At 47.4% G+C, this 21064-nt stretch overlaps 2 long non-coding RNA genes across 4 annotated transcripts in view; both read right to left on the bottom strand.

Annotated features, from left to right (window-relative positions):
* LOC122209867 overlaps positions 1-21064 on the bottom strand; it is a 90176-nt gene that overhangs the window by 35500 nt on the left and 33612 nt on the right. The gene's annotated exons all lie outside the window — the stretch shown is intronic.
* LOC122209868 lies at positions 1267-14743 on the bottom strand. Its single transcript, XR_006197784.1, has 2 exons — positions 12490-14743; positions 1267-2207 (listed from the first exon to the last, which is right to left on the bottom strand). It is a non-coding gene; the product is annotated as an uncharacterized LOC122209868 (long non-coding RNA).

The raw sequence follows: 21064 nt of genomic DNA on the forward strand, positions 1-21064 counted from the left end.
GGAAGACGAAATCAAACAACAACAAAAGATCATTGAGGATCAACGCCAGGGTAAGCTGCAACGGCTTCGTGCTTTACAAGACCAGAAACAGAAGGTAGATGATCTCACACGCCAGCATGAGCAAATGAACATTAAACACGCTCAGCTCCTTTCAGCGAAAGATGAGATTAAGATTTTGCAGAACACAATAGAGCAAATGAAAACCCGGATCCTTCAAAAACCCAGCAAGTACATTCCTACAAAACATTCTGATGTTTTCCAAGTAACAACGATTCAGCATCTTCATGTAGAAAAGTGGAAGTGAAAAGCATTATTTATCTAAAGCTGAAAACTGAAAGATCAAGTAAAAGGAACAAAAGGACAAGAATTGGAGATTAGAAATAAAAAAAAAACATAAAAAAAAAAAGAATTGGAGAATAAACTCCTCACTGAAAAGAACATCTGATTAACTGAACAGATTGATCGATCACCCATCCAAAGATGAGACTGGTAAACTCACTCAGATTATCCGGCAAAAAGATTTGGAGATAGAGGACCGCCCCAGCAGGACATCTGTGGCTTCCTACAACCAGAATGTGGCAAACCTTCTGCAGCAATTGGAAGATATGCTTTGGAAAGAGAACAAGTATTAGCTGTCTTACAGGAGAACTAGGGAAAACAGCAATCTGAACAGAGAGTATCACAAAATGCCAGATAGAATTGTTGCCAAAGAAGCATATCTCATGAAGCTGTAAGATGAAAAGATTCACTAGAATCGAATTCACTATAATTCGATTCACTAGAATTCGATATTCACTAGAATCGGTCCACCTGGACCGGAAACGGATGGGTGTGGGCATCATCTTCTAAATGCTGTGACTGACACTTTACCCACGTACAACACCATTAATACTGTCACCTGGGAAGAGGACTGACCTGGCAAAAGACCTTTCAAAGCAATACAGGATTCTTAAGCCACAGAGGAGACAGTACTTGAAAGAAACCAAGTCACTATGCATGTGTACCTTATCACAAAATGGCCTTTTGCGAAATGCAATATATTTATAGTTTTGGTTTAAGTTAAATGAAAATATTTTTCATGTTTGAAAAGACTGTCTTTTAATGACTGCAGAGGTATTCACCAAACTGAAAACAGTGGCTACTTATGGGGCACCTGGGTGGCTCAGTCGGTTGAGCGTCCGAAAAAGAGCTCAGGTCTCTAGGCAGGAGGGAGCAGGAAGAAGGAAGTCAAAAAAAGGTGGGTTGCTTATTGCAAGGTTACTTTCCTTTAAGGGGATGGAAGGGGCTTATCATGCAGACTACCTGACTCACGATGATCAGGCTATTCGAAGGTTTAAGGTTCCCTTTCTGGGAGAGCCAAAACTGTAATTAAGTTAAGCCTTAGTTTGGTGCAGTGGGACTTAGCATAAGCGACTCCATTCTGGGTATGCTGTCTTGTCTTTAACACTCTCGAGGTGGAAAGAACCAGCACTGGAAAGGCTCGCCCAGTTGCCACTAGAGAAGGAGGGGCATCTGCTTCAGGGCTCCGCACTAAAGCACCCCTAAAGCACCAGGGGTCAAGTGGGGCCTTAAATACAGTCTACGCTTTCCTTACCAAAGCACATTCCCTGGTTCAGGGCTGAATGTGCCAGGGGAAAGAGGCACATTTTCCTCCAAGAAGGAGCCCTCCCATTGCCAAGCTGTGTGGCCATGGGGTTGTGTCCATGTACCCAGAGGGGGCACATCTTGCAAATCCACTCAAAGGCATCATATAAGCTAGCAGTAAGCCTGAGCTGTACCACCCCTGCACCACTGTGGCCCCTCAGACCTCTACTACCCCTCTGAACATGGAGGACAGGTTCCTATGGACCCCATCCCCGAATCAGGCTTACCCTGACAGGTCATCTGAAGAGCAATCTTCTGTCCATTATGAATCACGAATCATTTGCAAAATAGGAAGCTGCCTAAATGCTGGCATGAGCTCCCTGAGAATCGCTGGATGAGGCAGATGGTTGCCAACGAAGGTAGGATTCGGCCATCATGGATTCAGTAGGCCTTCAAACGGGGTGCCTCAAACAGGCTTTGTTCCCGCGCCAAGGCTCCAGCTCTAAATGCTGAAGCACCTTCGCCCTGGCCTGTCCTTGTTGCTTACAGAGCCGACAGAAGCCCAGCTGTGGATGTTCAGGGACATCTTTGGGCAGAATACCAAGCCTCGCAGCAGTCAGCCCCTGTTCAATTAAGAGAAGAGAGGACTGATAAATGTTCGGTTTACTTGCATCCCCTCCAATATCCAACACAAGGGAGAGAATGATCTAATATATTCTGAAATAACTTAGACTCATTAAAATCGAAAAGAAGAAAGAAGGGAAGAAAGAATTCTGCAGCAATGAGCTGACACAGAGAACAGGGATTTGGTGACTTCACACAACAAGCCAAAGATGGGGCTCAGAAAAGACAGGAAACCCACTCAGGATACTTAAAAGTATGACCGCTCAGCTAGCTAGCTAACCAACTAACCAGACAGGCAAACCGGGACCAGGAGATCAGTCTCAAACACCCTGTGAGGTGAGGACGGATGGTTGAGTTCTGTTCTCAATGTTAAACCCGAATGAATTATCCTGGAGGAGGGAGAACTGCTATCCATTAAACAAATAATATGCTGATAAAAGAGCTGTGTGATGAGAACAATTAAGCACATTTATTCAGATGCTGTACACACATTTGATGCCCTCTGTTCAAGACATAGGCTCCTCATCTGTCACAGTCACACAGACGCGATGTAGGTACTTGCTCTGATGCCAGCAGATACAAAGCCCCTCTCCCTCGGCACGCACACCACTCACCCGACACCACCTAGGGAAAGGGCCTCCACACGCCGACCCCACATGCACCTTCATCCATTCCCCCGCCTCAGAGCCACACATACCAGCGGCCAGCCTCTTCATGCCTAGCAAGATGATGGAACATTCTGCAAAGCTGGTGGGGTCACTCCACTCCTCAGGAAGGTGCCACCTCCTGTGGCCTTGTGTGGCCCCTGGCTTGGGTCATGGCACTGCAAGCACTGCTCTGCTCCCCCGAAGGGTGTAAGGACCCCGTTGACCTGAGGCTCCAGGTTGGCCATCCACAAGTCAGTACCTGTGATCTATCCTAGGCTGTGAGGACCCGGGGAAGACACAGGAAGACACCCACTTCTGTCCCCTGGGAAGTCCTGCTGCTCTGTTCTCTGTAAAACAGAGAGTTATAAATGCAGAAGGAACCAGCCAGACTGGGGATATAAACAAGGGCAGCTGGCCGGGTGGCCCCCTGTGAATGAAGCCCTAGGCCCCATTTAAAGAAGGCAGATGCTGCTGCTCAAGCCCTAGAGTATAAGAGAAGCTAGAAATAGGATTTTCAAATGCATGCTCCTCATTAAAAAAAAAAATGCTATCAGGACACATGGGTGGCTGTCAGCTGAGCGTCTGACTTCGGCTCAGGTCATGATCTCAATGTTGATGGTTTGAGCCCCACATCAGGCTCTGAGCTGACAGTCCAGAGCCTGAAGCCTGCTTTGGATTCTGTGTCTCCCTCTCTCTCTGCCTATCCTCTACTCACAATCGGTCTCTCAAATAAATAAATAAATAAATAAATAAATAAAATGTTGAAATGAAAAAAAAAATTTTAGAAATGCTATCAAATTCTTTACATCTCCCCTTTTCCAAGATAAAACAAATCTATCTGCAACTTGGTCTGTTGTCCCAAATATCTGGTGAATTATAGCTTTTGCTGTACTTGAGGATGCTGTTTTGGTTAATCTTCATCATCAACAGCTCTTCTGGTTATTGCACGTGTGCAAAAAATTCATGGTCACAATGTTTCTGATGGGGCTTTCCACACATGACAACTGTCTTGGACCTCAGCACAGAAATAATTTTCATGCTAACCTGTGCTCCTTCCAGGGTTTTCTTGTTCTCTACCCCCAGTGTACCCACCTGTACCCTGGACTCACTGCACTGACCTCATGGTAACACAGATGTTGATGAATGATGGGGCCTTTTACACTTTACAGGATTTGTTGACTGTCATCCACCCAAAGAACCTTCTCAAACATTTGTCATACAGAAGGTCCAAAGAAGAGCTTGACAAGTTAGGGGAATGTCTAAGGAAGGTGGCCTTATTAAGTTCCAAAAAGCCTTCTAGGGTGGCATTTGCTTTTTCTGTTCACAATACAGTTCTCAGTTTATTGGGCTGAAATATGGTCCAGAATATGACATCGGACCCATTTCTGAGGTGGACTTACCGAAGTAAAGGCTGGTATGGAAGGTGTAATTTCAAAGCATTCATTTACGATGAGAAATACAATTGTTCATTCAAGCCCAATGGCCAGCACCGTCTTTACGGTAGAGAAAGCCACACGGGAAGCCAAACGAGAACTAAAAGTTTGCCGATGGGGGGAAAAAATGAATTTGATTAACCTCAAATGTAGTAGCTACGTTGAGTTTGGCCAGAAGCCAGGGCCTCTGGCTTCTCATTCATCTGCTAAATGTCACCATGGGTGCTCAAGAGAAAGAATACTGTAGGCAAAATCACACTTTGTACTGAAAGGCTTGTGTCCCAAATCTAAACCGTGTGGCCCATTTTAGAGGCAGGCCAAGGTCCTACTCCAGGGTAAGCAATTCTTCCTCCCTAGCCTCTTCTCTCACATTGACTGCTTGATTTGGGGGCTTGTGGAAGACCCAGAGACACAGCACTCGAGTTCCCCTTCAAAAGAAGCAAACTGCCGTGGCAAGAATAGGAATAACTGACAGCCTCCATCCGGCAGCTCCTTCCAGGTACTTAGATTTGAACCAAAGTAACCCTTTTTGTGGGTTGGTCCTTGGCCAAGACTGAGAAGTATGGCAGTACTAGGGGCTGGTCGTTTCTGCCCAGTGCAGGACTCCTCTAATGGGCAACCTGGGCTCTGGAGCACCCTATACTCTCGAATTCCCCTGGGATTCTGGACATGCTGGACATTCTGGAGAAGAGACGGGAACTCCTTGAGAGGAACAAGACATTGAGAGGATCCAAGGAAGAGGTGACCTGGGCTTGCCTCTCTATATCCCCAGAAGGATGTGCCGGTGTCTCGGCTGCAAAGACTCAGACCTCAGTGATGAATAGTGTCTTTATTCCAAAGTCCTCTGCTGTGATTGTGGTGTCCTGAGCAGGTATTTTTCCAGTTTCAGTGAAGCAATTCCTTCAAGAAACAGTCCAATGGTATTTCCAAATCCTCAAAGCTGGGTAACCAGGGGGATTTTATTACACATATTTATTCTACAATCCAGCATCTCACAAGACATCCAGAAGCTTCTTGTAAGCTGCCTCTCCTGCCTCCCAGGCAGAATTCTCATGTTGCTTCTCAGACATTAAAAATAAAATGAAAAAGCTCCTGTTGTGCAGGATGAAACCTTCTTAGCTGAAAGGTTCCTGCTTCCACCCCGGCCAGTTGGTAGACATGCCTGCCTTCCACCTCCTTCCTGTCTGTGTAAGTCCCCTTGTGGCTGGGAGCCTTTCTCGGCCATGGTCAAACCGACTTTCGATCTGCAAGGCTGAGCCAATGGTTGAAATGTAACACAAAACTACCCTCCTTATATTTTCATTTCTATTAGACCTTTATAATGATTCCTTCTTGAACTGAAGCTTAAATGGCTAAAGACTGATCATAATAGAACATTTAATTGTTTACTTGTCTAACTCTCTCAGCCCTAATCAAATATTGTTTTTTCACTGAGCAGCTTACATGGTGTGTTTTTCCTGTCACTGAAGAGAGCAAGGGGGCTGAGGCAGAATTCAGATGAGCCCATGCTCACTTGGTGTTCTCATCCTATTCATTTTTCATCCAACAGCGAGGAACAGAGCCCTCTGGAGGGAGAATCAGAGTTCTGGGGAACGAGCTTTTGGACACGATCACACGCAGGTCCTCAGAGAGGAAGAAGGCGGCTGAAGAGGAGTTACCAGAGACCCTGTCACCCTGTGGGGATTCCTAGAGGGGGTGCGGGCTCTGGGCGTTAAAGGCTGGTGTTGGAGCCGCCCCAGTTCCCTTTCTTCACACACCCCCTTCTCGCTGCCTATGGTGTCACCTCCGTGCCATCACCCAGGTGCACACCACCCTCCCCTGTCACCAGATCATTACAGAAGCCTCTTGACTGACCTGTGTCTGTCTATCCCAGCTTCACTACAGTCTGCTTCCAGCACAGCAGCAAGAGGTCTTTCATGTCCCTCTCCATCTGAGGACCCTCCAGTGGCTCCCAGCTCACTTAGAAGAAAGCCAGGGTTCTGACCACAGCCTCCACCCCCCTGTTCCCTCTAACCTCGCCTCTTAGCGTTCACCCTTTGCTTATTCAGCTCCAGCACGACTGACCTCCTACCTCAGATAGTCTTCACATGCCTCCTCTTTAGGGCTTTTCACTTGCCATCCCCTCTACTGGAACAGAACTCTCCTGGAAACCTGCGGGGTTCACTCCCTCAGGCCTTTATCCAAATGTCATCATTCAATGGGGCCTCTACCCCTTACATACTCCCTAGCCTCCCTCTCTGTCTTATTTTTCTCCAGAGACTTTACTACTGACATACACTTTAGTTCACCTACTTATTTGTTTACTGCTGATCCACCTTACTGGGATATTAGCTCTCGGAGGGCAAGGATTTTCCTCTGTTGTTTTCACTGCTGAATCGTCAGTGCCTAGAAAAATGTCCAGCACTAATTGGGTGTGCAAATACATATTTTTTTGAGTGACTAGAGTACATAAATAAATGTAAACATGCATAAATGAATGAATAAGCATTCATTTCTGGCCATGAATCCCAATGGCCAGAGTCTACTCTAGGCCAGAAGCCTGGATGTATCTGCACTTTGCATTCTAGGATTCTGGGCATAAAGGAATCTTCCAATGGGAGATGGCGATGCTAAAGGCAGAGTGAGATCCAGAGCTCAGAATGAGGCCCAGCCTTCCAGCCAAAAGTGCTGATTTAAGCCTAGGGCAACATGATGGAAGAGGAGGAGGAGGGGATGTGAACCTGAGTTCAAAAAGGCCCTGCTTCACAGCATGAGAGGGGACAAGTTGACTCAAGGAGCTTCCCTGGAGGCATCAGATAAAGACAGTTCAGTGAGTAGAGAAGGCATCATTGTGAACACCCCTTGAGTCTGGGGATGCTCTGGGAGCCTGGGGATGGTTTGGGCTGTTAGAGCCCAGAACAATCCAGGAAAATTTTCCAGAAGGAGAAGAGGGGAAGTTGGCTACCTAGGACCATGTCCTTTGTATAGGACTGATTCATAGAATCATGGGGCCAAGGTCAATGACTGAGACACATCCCTCTCCAAAGGCTTTTGGAGAGGGGAGTTCCATTTATCCCCTGTTCGCCAAGTCTGGGGTTTCAACCTTCTTACAAAAAAGTAGTATTTTTCCATGAGACTTCAACATTTGAGAACCTCAGTCAGTTCAACCTAACACTTATTTATCCATCAAATTTTCAAGGTACGCACATTTTACATTTTGACAGTTGTGTCAATCCGCCCACCAGAAATATGGTACCAATTTATATTGTCTGTTTCTCATGCCTTACATTGAGTATCTCTCTCTTTCTACCTGCTTTGAGGGGAATCCTATTTCCCAGAGACTTGTCTACTTGATTTATCCTTCCAGAGTTCTGGTCCTTGATTCGATTAATCAATTCCACAGACTTTTTGCTTTGTGATTAATGTAGGCTCTTATCTTTATTAATTTCTTCCACTTTTTATTTTGCTGTTCATTTTCTAGCTTATTTTGAATTCTTCATCCAATTATTCTCAATCTTCCAACGTTTACGCAGATTTATGTTAGCAGTATCAGCTTTAGATCATGAATTTTTACTAAGAATGACTTTAGTCCCATCCCCGTATGTATTTTTATACAGTGGTCTCATCATCTTAAATGTCTAGTCTGTCTTTTCAGTATTGATTTCCACTTTGACAGAGGAGCTATTTTTTATTTTGTTTCACTTCCAGGTGGCTATCATTTATCTTCATTTAGGCACAGTCTTGCTATTAATGTGATCAGGAAATATAGTTTGTAAAATTTTAATTTGGGGATTGGTTGTGGATTTCTTTGCCTGGGTACGTACATTGTTATCAGTCAGGATGGGTTAGGTTAGGCTGCAATAACAACTAAATATTCTCAGTGCCTTCACTAACATGGGTAAGCTGGCTGTTCTTCTCATCATATCCATTTAAGGACTGGAGCGGATACAGGCTCCACTTTGACACCTGCTTCCATGATCACAGGGGCAAAGAAAAGAGAACCTGGCTCTTAAAGCCACTTCTGTGTTCATTTCATTGGCTGAAGGAAGTTTAGATGCCAAGGTTCCACACAGCATGGATGTCTCAACCTCCCAAGGGAGGAGGACTGAGTATCTGTGAATAAACATTCTATCATATGCATTCAACAGATACTTATGAAGGACTGTGGAGACACCTCCTACTATATACCAACATTTGTCATAGACTTTGGAATCCTAGCAGATATTGTCAGTTGATGTCCTGCCTCCCCTTCTCATCCCTGACCCTCCTTTTATCATCCACTTTCCAGCCAGAGGAGGCCATGTGACCCAGATGTAAGTGGAAGTTGGTGAGGTTCCTAGGAAAGCTTTTTTTTTTTTTTTTTCTTTTTTCTTTTTTAAGCTTCTGTTTTTCTGATGTTGGTGCTGCCTGGTCTTCTTCCTCCTTCTTCCTGTCTTGAGTGCTAATGTTGAGAAAGGCCAAGAGAATGCCAGAAACATTTGCCTTGACATTGTTGAGCATCTGAACCAATGTCAGCAGCTGCCTACTCACAGATTTCTCATATGAAGAAAAAAGTAGCCTCGTGTTTGTATGCACCACTGTGGTTGGGTTTCTTGTTACTTGCATCTGAAAACATTTCTGAGTCATAAAAGAATTCAGCATGTAAACAAGACAATTCCCATCTTCAGTGAGTAATAATCCATTAGAAGTATTGTTATGAAATTATAGAAAATATGTTCATTGGTCTCTGCCCCCAGTTCCTGCACAGAACTTCCAAAAGCCTTGTAATTTCCTAACTGATCAGAGCACTAAGAGCTTCTTTTGTTCCAATATTTGATATTTGATCCCAGTCCCTGACACAGTTCCTAAATTCCCCGGAACTTCCTGGGTGATAGCAGTGCCTTTTGTTCTAATGAGAACTCTGGATGGGCTAATGGGTGGCCCCTGGATGGGGGATGGTTACTAGAAAGACTGTGATTAGAAGCTTGGGATTTTCAGCCCTACCACCTCTCTCTGTGCCTCGCCCCTCCGACCGTTCTCCACAGAGGAAAGAGGGATGAAAACGAGTCAACAGTTGTTCATGCCAACGTGATGAAGTCTCCATAAAAATCCAATAGCACAGGGTTTGGAGAACTTCCATGTTGGTGAACAGGGTTGGTGAACCCTCCCAGAACTTGCCCTATGTATCTCTTCATCTGGATAGTCATCTGTATGCTCTATCACACATGATCTTTGTAAATGTAAATAAGTGTTGCTCTTAGTCCTATGAGCTGTTCTAGCAAGTAACTGAATTCAAAATGGGGGTGGTGGTGGTCATGGGAACCTCTGACTCGCAACCAGGTCAACAGAAATTGTGGGTAATCTGAGGACCTACCACTTGTAAATGGCATCTGAAGTGGGGGGCAGTCTCGTGGGACCGGGCCCTTAACCTATGGGTTCTGTGCTACTCCTGTTAGGGTCAGAATTGAATTGAATTGTAAGATACCCAGCCGGTATCATGGAGAATTGCTTGGTACCAGGGGGCGGGAGGGGAACACAACACATCTGGTGTTAGAAGTGTTGTGAGTGTGGTAGTTGTGTGAGAGTAAAGGAGAAAGTCACAAGAAGAGTGCGTTTTTCCTACTCATCTGTGGACAGCTGAAAAGAATGCTAAATAGGTATTCTAAATATGTAAAAGAATTTATATGGTCCCAGATTATCAAAGGTGTTCAAATATATGCTAGGAGACAAAGTAAGGTTGTCAAAATGTTGACAATCGTTGCACAAAGAATCTTTTTTTTCCCAAAACGTATTTTTCTCAATGATTACAGGTGCAACAACCACACTAACAATTACTTAGCCAACTCTAATTTTCACTGGTATCAGTGATTCACCACTGTTAATTTTTACAACAGCTTTATTGCAACTATAACTCACGTACCATATAATTTACCAACTTAAAATGTACATAGTTTTTAGTATATTTGCAGAGTTGAGCAACCATCACCACAATCTATTTTAGGATATTTTCATCACTCCAACAAGAAACTCTATATCCTCTTAGGAGTACTCCTCATTTCATCCCAACCTCCCCCAACCCCTCCCGCCCCTCCTCCATCCCACTTCTGCCCACGGCCCTAGGCAACCACTAATCTATTTTCTGTTTCCAGGGATTTACCTATTCTGGACATTTCATATAAGTGGAATGATACCTACATTAGGTGGTCTTTCGAGATGAGCTTCTTCCACTCAGCGTGTTCTCACAGTTCCTCCATGTTGTAGCACGCATCGGGACTTCCTTTCTCTTACTCCCAGTTATTCCCTTATGTGAGTATACCACATCTCTTCATCCATTCACCGGACATTGCATTTTTTTCCTTTTTCATATGATGAATAATGCTGCTACAAATATTCACGTACAAGTTTTTGTTTGGACACGTGTTTTTGATTCTTTGGGGGTACATACCTGTGAGTGAAATTACTGGATGTTTAACTTTTTGAGGAACTTCCAGGCTGTTTTCCGAAGTGGCTGCACCCTTTTACATTTCTACCAACAGCGGATCACATTCCTATTTCTCCTATCCTCTCCAATGCTTGTCATCATCTGTCTTTTTTATTTTAGCCATTCTAGTAAGCTTAAAGTGGTATCCTGTTGAGGGTTGGATTTGCATTTCCCTGATGACTAACAATGTTGACATCTTTTCACATGTTTATTGGCCATGGGTGTATCTTCTTAGACTGAGTTGTTTGCCCACTTTTTAAGTTTTTTAAAAAATCTTTTATTTATTTTTGAGAGACTCAGAGAGAGAGAGAGAGAGAGAGAGAGAGGCAGAGAGAGAGAGAGACACAGAAGCTAAAGCAGGGTCCAGGCTTTGAGCTGTTAGCACAGAGACAGATGTGGGGTTTGTCCCACAAACCGTGAAATCACGACCTGAGCCAAAGTTGGACGTTTACCCAGGCATCCCTTTTGCCCATTCTTAAATTGAGTTATTTGTTTTTGCATTTTTGAGTTGTAAGAGTTCTGTATCTATATTAGTACAAGTTTCTTGTCAGAAATATGATTTCCAAAAATTATCTCCCATTCTATGGGTTGTCTTTTCACTTTTCAACTATGTCCTTTAAAGCACAAACATTGTTTAATATTTACTTATTTTGAGAGAGAGAGAGAGAGAGAGTGCATGAGTGGGGGCAGGAGCAGAGACAGAGGGAGAGAATCCCAAGCAGGCTCCGTGCCGTCAGCATAGAGCCTGACGTGGGGCTTGATCTCACGAACTGTGGGATCATGACCTGAACCGAAATCAAGAAATGCTTAACTGACTGAGCCAGCCAGGCACCCCAAAGCACAACATTTTAAAATTGTGATAATGTCAATTACCTGCTTTTTTCCTTCTGCTGTGTTTTTGGTGTCAAGGCCACAAAGATGGACATCTATGTTTTCTTCTAAGAATTTAATAGTTTTAGCACTTAACATTTAGGTCTTTGATCCATTTTGAGTTAATTTTTACATAGGGTGTGAGGTAGAAGTTCAACTTCATTCTTTTGCATGCAATATCCAGCTGTCCCCACACTGTTGAAAAGACTGTTCTTTCTCCCATTGGGTTGTCTCGATGCCTTTGTTGAAAATCAATTGGCTATAAATATGATGGTACATTTCTAGATTTTCAATTCTATCCATTAATCAATATGTCTTTCCTTACACTAATACTACACTATCTCGATTACTGTAGCTTTCTAATAAGTTTTTAAGTCAGGAAGGGTGAGTTCTCCAACTCTGTCCTTCTCTTTAAAGATTTGCTTTGGCTATTTTGGGTTCCATAAATTCCCATATGAATTTTAGCATCAAATTGTCAGTTTCTGCAAAGAAGCCAGCTGTGGTTTTGATAAAGATTTCACTGAATCTGTAGATCAACTGGAGAAGTGCTGCCATCTTAACAACATTGTCTTCCAATCCACGAGTCTGTTTATTTAAATCTTGTTTAATTTCTTTCAATAATGTTTTATAGTTTTAGTGTACAAGTTTTGAATCTCTTTTTTAGTTAAATGTAATTAGTATTTTATTTTTTGATGCCGTTGCAAATGCAATTTTTTTTTGGTGGGGGGTCAGGTTTATTAATTTATTTTGAGAGTGAGAGTGCGTGAGTGGGGGGAATGCAGAGAGAGAGAATCCCAAGCAGGCTTAGCATTGTCTGTGCAGAGCCCAACGCAGGGCTCGAACTCAAGAACCATGAGATCATGACCTAAGCTGGTCTATAGCCTGCGTGTACCTGCGCGAGGGCGCGATGCCAGGCTTCGCTAGGTCTTGCAAGATTGGAGAAGCAGCAGGAAGTCCAGGTTTCCACGTGAAAACTCCCAAGTGTTCAATATGGGCCGGACCAATGATTATTATCCGAAATGCTTCCACACGTAAGAAACCGACCAAACGGAACGCACCTTCACCCTGCAGGCAAACATCACGGATCTTTGGTTTTCACGATTCACGTATCCAGAATCTCAAAGGACTCAACCAGGCTTTCCCAACCTCACCACTCTTGACATTTGGGACCAGATAGTTCTGTGCGGCGAGGCTGTCCTGGGCGGTGTAGGCTGGTCAGCAGCATCCCCGGCCTGTGTCGCCAGATGCCAGGAGCACCCCACACCCGAGCCAAGTCACGACAAACACAAAAAAGTCTCCGGCCATTGCCAAATGTCCCCCAGGGGGCCATCCCTGGCGGGAGCCGCTGGACTAGAGCAACATCCAACTCTCAGCTTCCAGGATTTTGTGGAAGCGTCGTCACACAGAATTCTAACACGGGGTTTCTGAAAGAAAGAGTTGCCTGCGTGAAGTAAGGACTCCTATCTGCTTTGGAAGCAGAACCCTGGTTTCTGATGAACGGCAGCGCTCTTCTTAACTAGCCCGATGACCTCTTTGAGTCCTCGCTTCCTCATCATTAAACCAGGAGTAAATAACATCACCTCTGGGAGTTGCTGTGGAGAAGGCAGTGAGAGATTTGACTCAAAAGCATCTAGCCCAGCAAGTCAGCAAGCACCAAAGACATTTCATCCACACGAACCCTTCCCTGGCGGGCAGCCGGCCCAGTGTCTACAGTCGGAAACACACGGGGTCCGGAGTCACACCCCGGCCCCAAGTCCTGCCTCGGCCACTCGCTGGCCGGGCAGACAACGGCAGGTCATTTTTCTTCTCTCTAAACCAGAAATGATAACAAGCACCAGTAGGTGAGACCAGGCCAGGTGGTTCGGTACAGCGCTTGGTAAACCAAACCAGGAGACAAGTAGTGATGATTACTACTCTCGGATCTCTGAAACGTTTCTGTAAAGGAAAGGACAAGCTCGTCGACACATCCAAGAACTCAGAAGGTAGTCATAGGAGGGTGGGGTGCAGGAGGAAAAAGAGAAAAATCACCACAGGAATCTCCACCTCCCCAACCTGTTACACAAGCAACTGCCCGCTGGTGACCCACAGACCAACTCTGGCCACAGATGTATTTTGTTTAGTCCCGCTCAGGGTCCTGGTGGTTGTTTTCAATTGGCATTAAATGCCACCTAATCTTCATGAAAATCCAGACTTGAGGCCTTTCTCAACAACTCCAAAGGTCGGGCCCGACAGCGGGCCCAGATTCTCACGCGGCCCTTTGGTAAGACAGGCACTGTCGGGTCCCCCACGGCCCTCACCTGGTCTAAGTCGCTCTTGTTTTCTTCTTCTTAGCCTGGCCCCCTGAGGCTTGGAGTTTGCAACCCTGACTTACCTAAAGGCTACTACTATCCAGGAGAACATTCAGGCCTCCAGGGAGAGCTTCCATCTTGGCAGAAACCGACACCCAAAGAGACACTCCCTCCCAGAGCCTCACCCGCGTAGTCAAGTCTGCTATGAGGCCCCCAGATTCCTGTCCTCCTGGACTCGTCGACCTCACAACCAAACGCTCAGGTTCCTCACCTCGGTGCACCCCTTCCTCCACACCCTCCACGCCAACGACCATCCGCAGCTACTGGATTCTCTGCGCCACGGATTTCCAAAAAGCTCTTTCTTTCCTTTTAGCAGGACTAGAAAAGACCACACTTCCTGCCTCCTGCTGGGAAGAACACCCAGGTTATCTTGTGGGGGAGGGGGCTCAGCACTCTCCCATTCTAGGCCCCTGAGGCTTGGGTGGGGCTGACTCCATTTCCCTGTCCAGGCAAAGGCCACTGACCCCATCAGATACCTTCAGAGTCAATCCTGGGGCTCTGGCCACAGTGAAAGGTATTCTTTGTCCCTCTGGGACTTGAACTGAAGACGTTGGAAGCCGGGGGGTGGAGGGGTGGGGTGGGGGGGCGATTCCTGCTTAAAGACACAGCTTCCCTAAAGAGTGGAACCCCTGGATCCAGCCCTGGCTGCAACTATATTGCTTTTGGACTCTTTTCCTCACATAGGAGCCAATCAAATTCGCAGCTTGGCTTATAACAATTCCAGTTGGTTTGGTTTTGTGTGTTTTTTTCTTTTTTCGTCATTGAGACAGAGAGCGGGGAAGGGGCAGAGACAGAGAAGATCCCAAGCAGGCTCCGCACCATTGGCACAGAGCTTGATCCCAGGAACTGTGAGATCATGACCTGAGCTGAAATCAAGAGCCGGATACTCAGCCAACTGAGCCACCCAGTCGCCCCTCGAGGTGGGTTTACTGACAATCAAAAGAGACCTACCTACGGGGCACCTGGGTGGCTCACTGGGTCAAGTGTCAGACTTCGGCTCCGGTCACGATCTCTCGGTTCGTGGGTTTGAGGCCCGCGTCAGGCTCTGTGCTGACAGCTCGGAGCCAGGAGCCTGCTTCGGATTCTGTGTTTCCCTCTCTCTCTGCCTCTACCCCGCTCATGTTCTGTCTACCCTTTCTCTCAAAAATAAATATTTACAAAAAAAATTTTTTTTTAATAAAAAAAAAAAAGGGACCCACTCAATACAACAGAAGTTTGAAAGAAGTGTTGAAAGATAGAGGGGAAAGGCTCTGGTCATATTTTCTCCTGTTTTTTTTTGTTTTGTTTTGTTCTGTTGTGTTACCTCTCTCCTTCCAGTAAGAGTAGAGTTTCACTTAGTGTGTCAGCCATCCCTCTATAAGGACTTACCTCATGGTGTATAAGCATTTTTGCTTGCCTGTCTCTTCCACAAGTCTGTGGAGCCCCTTCAGGGCAGAAGCCGCGTTTGTATTCACTTGGATTCTTTTCTACTTTCCACAATGGCACATAATTTGGGCTCAAGAAGGGTCTCTTGAACGGATGAATCAAGCATCCTAATTCTCTTCTTTGGGATGCCCCACTCAAGAGACCACTGCATCATCCTTGCGCCTGTGATACACAAACCATCCTCCGAAACAGACTCATGCACCCATTGTCCACAAACTGCATCATGAGAACTCAACTTCTTTCAGCCATTACAAATTCTCCCATATGTCCATCCCACAGAACCTCACTGTGGGGTGACTCATGAGATCCTCATTGTTGGGAAGAGAATACTTCCTCGCAAGACGGCACTCAGAACTCTATACATCTGTAACAGACACAACAGGCGAGCCACTCACACACAGAATATCACTCCTGGCTGCGGCGGGGGACGGGGGGACGGGGGGGAGGTAACTTCTCTGCTTTCTAGCTTTCCTCGTGACCCAAATACCCCCCCAAATCCCAATCCTGATGCCTACGCCAATAACACACAATTACAATTCTAGGCTCTCTCTTGCCTCCATTTTTCCTCCCGAGTCCTTCGTAATTCTTGACATGGAAAAAATACAAACTTATCCAGGGACTCAACAGCAGTAAAGCCAAAGCTTCCCCAGGAAACAGTTTTGGCTTTGGGAGCAGAAATTGCCACACCCCTAACACCTCTGTAACAGCTGCTGCTTCCACTGGCATCTGACAATAAAGATTTTCAAACAGAGTCAAAGGTCAGGGCCAGAATTACAATGCTAGCACGAATCACCATTTACTCTATCCAGCTTTCATTTTCCCTTCTTGGGCTCACACCACCGGAGCGAGCTGGTGAGATCTAGATGTGTGCTAGACTGACAAATGTTTATGGAGAATCGACCATATGACAGGAGCCACAGCAGAGCTGGCCAATGAAACAGAAAGACGGCAAGGACTCTCAAGGCGTTCAGTCTAATGGAGAATACTAACAAGTAAACAGGCCTTGCATTATAGAAAAGCAGGTGCTATGCGGACGTACGTAAGTGGCCAGGAGAGGGACTCCCAATCCACGTTGGAGCATCACAGAAGGTCTTTTAGACGCAGTGACCTTTGCCTGGACACCTAAAGAATGAGTAGGAGGCAGGTCTAGGGCAGGTGAGGTGAAAGGAGCTTTGGAGACTTCCAGGTAGAGGCTAACAGGGAAGAAGGCTCGGCGGCCTCTGGCAACCGAAAGGAGGCACATATGGCTGTAATTCGGCAGCGTGAAGGGAGAACCTGCTACAGAGGAAGCCGGAGCCAAAGAGACCCTGAGTGGCTTGATAGCTTGAAAAGTCTCAGAACTTTGTGCAAAAGAGCAAACACCCCTTTCCTCATGAGATGTACAAACTGGCCAGAACGACAATGTGACACATGTGTCTTGAGAGTCACTAAATACTGATTTCACAATGCATGTTACTGAGAATCCGGGGGGGGGGGGGGGTGTGGGGGGGCAGAAAACTCCTAAGGAGTGATCTTGTAACTCATTCACAGATGCCTGCTTGAAGCTTTGGGCCCCACGACTATTCCGTCTGCCTTCCCCTTGGCACTCCCTATTCCTTTCATTTTCCTACAAATGACAGAAAGGTAGGCACTGCTAGGCTGTAGGGATAGGGAACCACTCTGGAAACAGGATAAGTGCACACGGAGATAATAGGGTGGGGGTAGCAACGAAATTGAACAAAACTAAGCAAAACGTTGGGGGGGAGGAACGAAAGTGTAAAAGGCAAATATAGAAAGCTCAAGGGGAAGTAAAAGTATTTTCAGACACACACAGAAAAGAAGTGTCCCCACGTGCTCCGGCTAAACCAAACGCCCCCTTTTACTCAACTGTTGAAAACAAAGAAGAAAAAGCAATGAAAAAGTCACACTTTCATACCCCTTCTCGGAATAAGCAGTCAACGGGGACAGGACAGCTCACTGCCCTGAAAGACCTTGAAAGATTTACCCCAGAGAACACAGCACACGATAATCAACCTCCAGAGGCTCTCAAAACCACTACAAACTCCGGTCTCTTCTGTCATTTCATCGTCGATCGTTTCCTGTCAAGCATTAAAGCGATACCAGACAAACCTGGAGAAGGATTTGCTCCCCAATCCAAAGTGAGAAAAGCTGTTTTGAAAGCCCCCCCTCTTTTTGTTTTTCCATTTGCCCAAGGCCTTTCCACAATTCATTCCTCCCGGTTCCAAATGTCTACAGGTCAAGAACTTGAGCAGTCCGGTCCACAGGGGCCACGGTTGGGAGACGGCACACCCTCCAAAGTGCCTCCAAGGGAGTCCTGAGTCTCCCTAAGCGGCTCCGATGGGCTCTGATCGCCCCTTACTTATTGACTGCCATCAGCCACTTGGAGGTGGACGTTCGGGCCGGGCGACCCGGAAAGGCTGAGAATGCCGCCCCCCAGAGCACCGCGCCCGCCCGGCCTCGGGCACACCAGTTAGGCGAGTTTTCGCCCAAGGCAAAGCCCCGGGAGAGGGGGGGAGGCCAGGGGAAAGCTTGGGTCCAGACCCCAGAGGACGATGCTCAGCGGGGCCGGGACAATGGGCGGCGGGGACCCGCGCTGGGGGCGTCCCGGGAGGCCGGCCCTCCCCGCTGTTCCCGGGGGCTCGGGCGGCGGCCCTGAGCTGGGCGACAGGCCGCTGCGTGGCGCAGCCCTCCTCCCTGGCCCGCAGCGGACCCGGCGCGGAGCGGGCGGGCGGCCGGGCCGGAGCGCGGGGCCCCGCGGGGCAGCGGGCCCGCCCCGGCCCGGGCCACGACCCCGACCCCCCGGTCCCCGGCCCGCGCGCTCCCGGCCGGCCCGGCACGGCTCACTCACCTGCCCACGGTCTGGTTGGCCAGCTGTTTCCTGCGGTTTAACTGCCTCTTCACGGCGGCGGCGCCAGCTGCGGCCCGCGGGTCTCGGGCTGTGCAGCTCGGGGGACGGCCTGAGGGGACTACCTCGCTTCCGGGCCGAGGCGGCAACAGCGGCGGCGATGGCGGCTGCTCCGAGGCCGGAGCCCCGCCCTCTCCGCCGGGTCACTTCCAGTGGCGCCACCCGCCGGGGGGCCGCGGTCCAACTGCTTCTTCATGGCGGCGGCAGCGGCGGCCCGCGGGGCTCCGGCCGGGGAGGTCGGGGGACGGCCTGGCGCCGATACATCGCCTGCCGGCGGAGACAGCGTTGGCGGCGGCGGCGGCGGCTCCTCCTCTTCTTCCTCCGCCTCCTCCTCCGCCTGCTCCTCCGCCTGCTCCTCCGCCTCCTCCTCCGCCTCCTCCTCCGCGTCCTCCTCCTCCTCCTCCCAGGCCTGAGCAAGTATGCCACAGGGGTCTACATACTTGGGGTGTAGTGAGGGCAGTATCGTGAGCACAGACATGTATCACACACCTGGAAGCACGAGGCTCGAGTGTACTTTATTCACTCGTTCCACAGAAATTATTGAGCGTATCCGTTGTGCCAAAGCCTTCTTTTTTGAATGGTTGGTGGGTATTCAGTTGTTGGGAACACATGATGAATAGGACTGACGTGGCGTCTGAGGGCAGCACCATCTCCTCGGAAAAGACAGGAAGCAAATAATTCCCTGTGAAATCCATAATTACGGTTTTGTGTTGAGTGCTGAGAAATACGGCATGCCATTCGAGTTTGTCATTGAGGCAATAATGTTGAAGCTGAGATCACAAGGCTGAATGCAAAACGGGGATATAGGAGGGTGTTGGGGCAGAGCAGGGGAGTGCGAACTGTTAAAGGAATGGGTAGAATGCCCTTGAAGCTGGGGCCACTAGGGAATGGAGGTGGGGAATGCCAAGGTTTTGGGTTAAGGCTCGCACTTTTTGTAGGTTCTTGGAGACTAAGCATAGTGATTTAAAACATGGACCTTGGGGCCGGGCTCTGTCAAGCTGATCCTAGCTCTGCCACTAAACCATTCTGCATCAAGTTTTTTGATCGGGCTCTGCTGCTGATCTTGTGTCTCTCTCTCTTTCTGCCCCTCTCCTGCTCATGCTGTGTCTCTTTCTCTCAAAAAATAAATAAATGTTAAAAAAAAAATTAAGAAAGAAAGAAAGAAAGAAAGAAAGAAAGAAAGAAAGAAACCACAGATGCTCATGTCCTACTCTAGACTCACGGAATCAGAATCTGCTGGGATAGGTCCTGGGCTATAAAGACTGGGCGTGTTTGCCATCTGGGTGCATTTCATTGAAGCTTCTTTTGCACTGGCCTTTCCCTCATCTGAAAAAAACATGCAAAAAGATTGTGAGAATCTGTAAGTTAGTGTTTTAAGACGTGTTGTAGGTCTCTCTCCTTCAAGTTCTGTGATATCTTCACCGTAATGTGTTAAACCCTTCAATCTTGTCAAAAGATCACGTTATTAACGTGGGGTAGGAGGGAGGAAGGCCCATGGAGGGATCAGGCCTGACTTGTTCCAGGAAGGACCAGGCCAGCATGAGGGAGAAGGAGGTGGGCTGAAGGGGTCTTAGGGACTTGTGATGGTGTCCAATGGAGAATTTTGAACCGAAGAACGAGGTGACCTGACTTGGGTTTTAATGGGATCACTCTGGCTTCTCTGTTGAGAGCAGCCTGTAGGGAGCAAGGACGGAAGCAGGGAGATCAGTTAATAGGCTGATGGAATTTTCCAAGACAGAGGCACTGATGTCTTGGGTCAGGATGGTAGCACCGGAAGGGCTGAGAATCGACCAGATTCTGGGTACGTTTTGAAGGAGGAGGTGATGGGATGTGTTGACAGATTGGATGTGGGTGAGGCCAGTGAGTGAAAGAAGAAGCCAAGCCCTCTGGCTCATCTCAGATGCGGCTCCCACCAGGAGGCCCCTGACACCTGCAGACCAGGCCCAGCCCCTCCCGTGTTCTCTATGCGTGTCCTTGGCGGCGGTCAGTCCAGCTGCGGCGTAGGCAGGCGTAGTGTTGAACGTTTGTCTCCCCCCCGCGAGAAGAAAGGTGTGGGGAATGACCGTGTCTGCCTTAGCCACGTGCCTGCTAGACCCATTTCTCAGGCGGCCAAGTGACGAGGAACTGAACGCCGAAGCTCAGGGTTGCACTTCCTGATGAGGTCTCCACATTCTGCTGTTCTGTTTCCCTGGATTTGAGTGGTCTGTCTGTTTTAGAAGCCAGGCCCGGGGCTGTAAGACTGAAATCCTGTTGTAAAAATTACAGAAGTCAATCTGATTTCCACCGAATCCAAAAATGTCCCCCTTGAGGTGCAGGTGGGTCACAGGATCACCTCCCTGGAGAGGCGGCATTTTCCCAAGGGCCTAGGCCTTTGCAGCACACGGATTGCATCTTTGCAGCCGTGCCCAGAGAGCAGGGCTTGAGATCGTGATCTGAATATTTGAAGGTGGGGGCTGGTGCTTTCCATCCTCAGAGAAGATGTGTCACTTTAGAATTAGAATATTCTGGTGAGGATAAATTAGCTGCCCAACTTGCCCATCACGAAGGTCCCGTAAATCGTGGATTTTCTGCAACCCTCCTCATGTTTTCAAAAAAGCAACAAACTAAATTTTGGAAAATATCTATGAAAAACAATGGTTTCAAATCTAGAATACTAATTTTTTTAATGATTATGTTTTTAAGATTTTTTAATGTTTTAAACATTACTATTATTGATGTTTTGTTTATTTATTTTTGAGGGGGAAGGTGGAGGAGCAGAGAGAGAGAGGGTGAGAGAGGCTCCATGCCAT

The sequence above is a fragment of the Panthera leo genome, chromosome E3, assembly GCF_018350215.1.
Source record: "Panthera leo isolate Ple1 chromosome E3, P.leo_Ple1_pat1.1, whole genome shotgun sequence".
Classification (NCBI taxonomy): Eukaryota; Metazoa; Chordata; class Mammalia; order Carnivora; family Felidae; genus Panthera; species Panthera leo.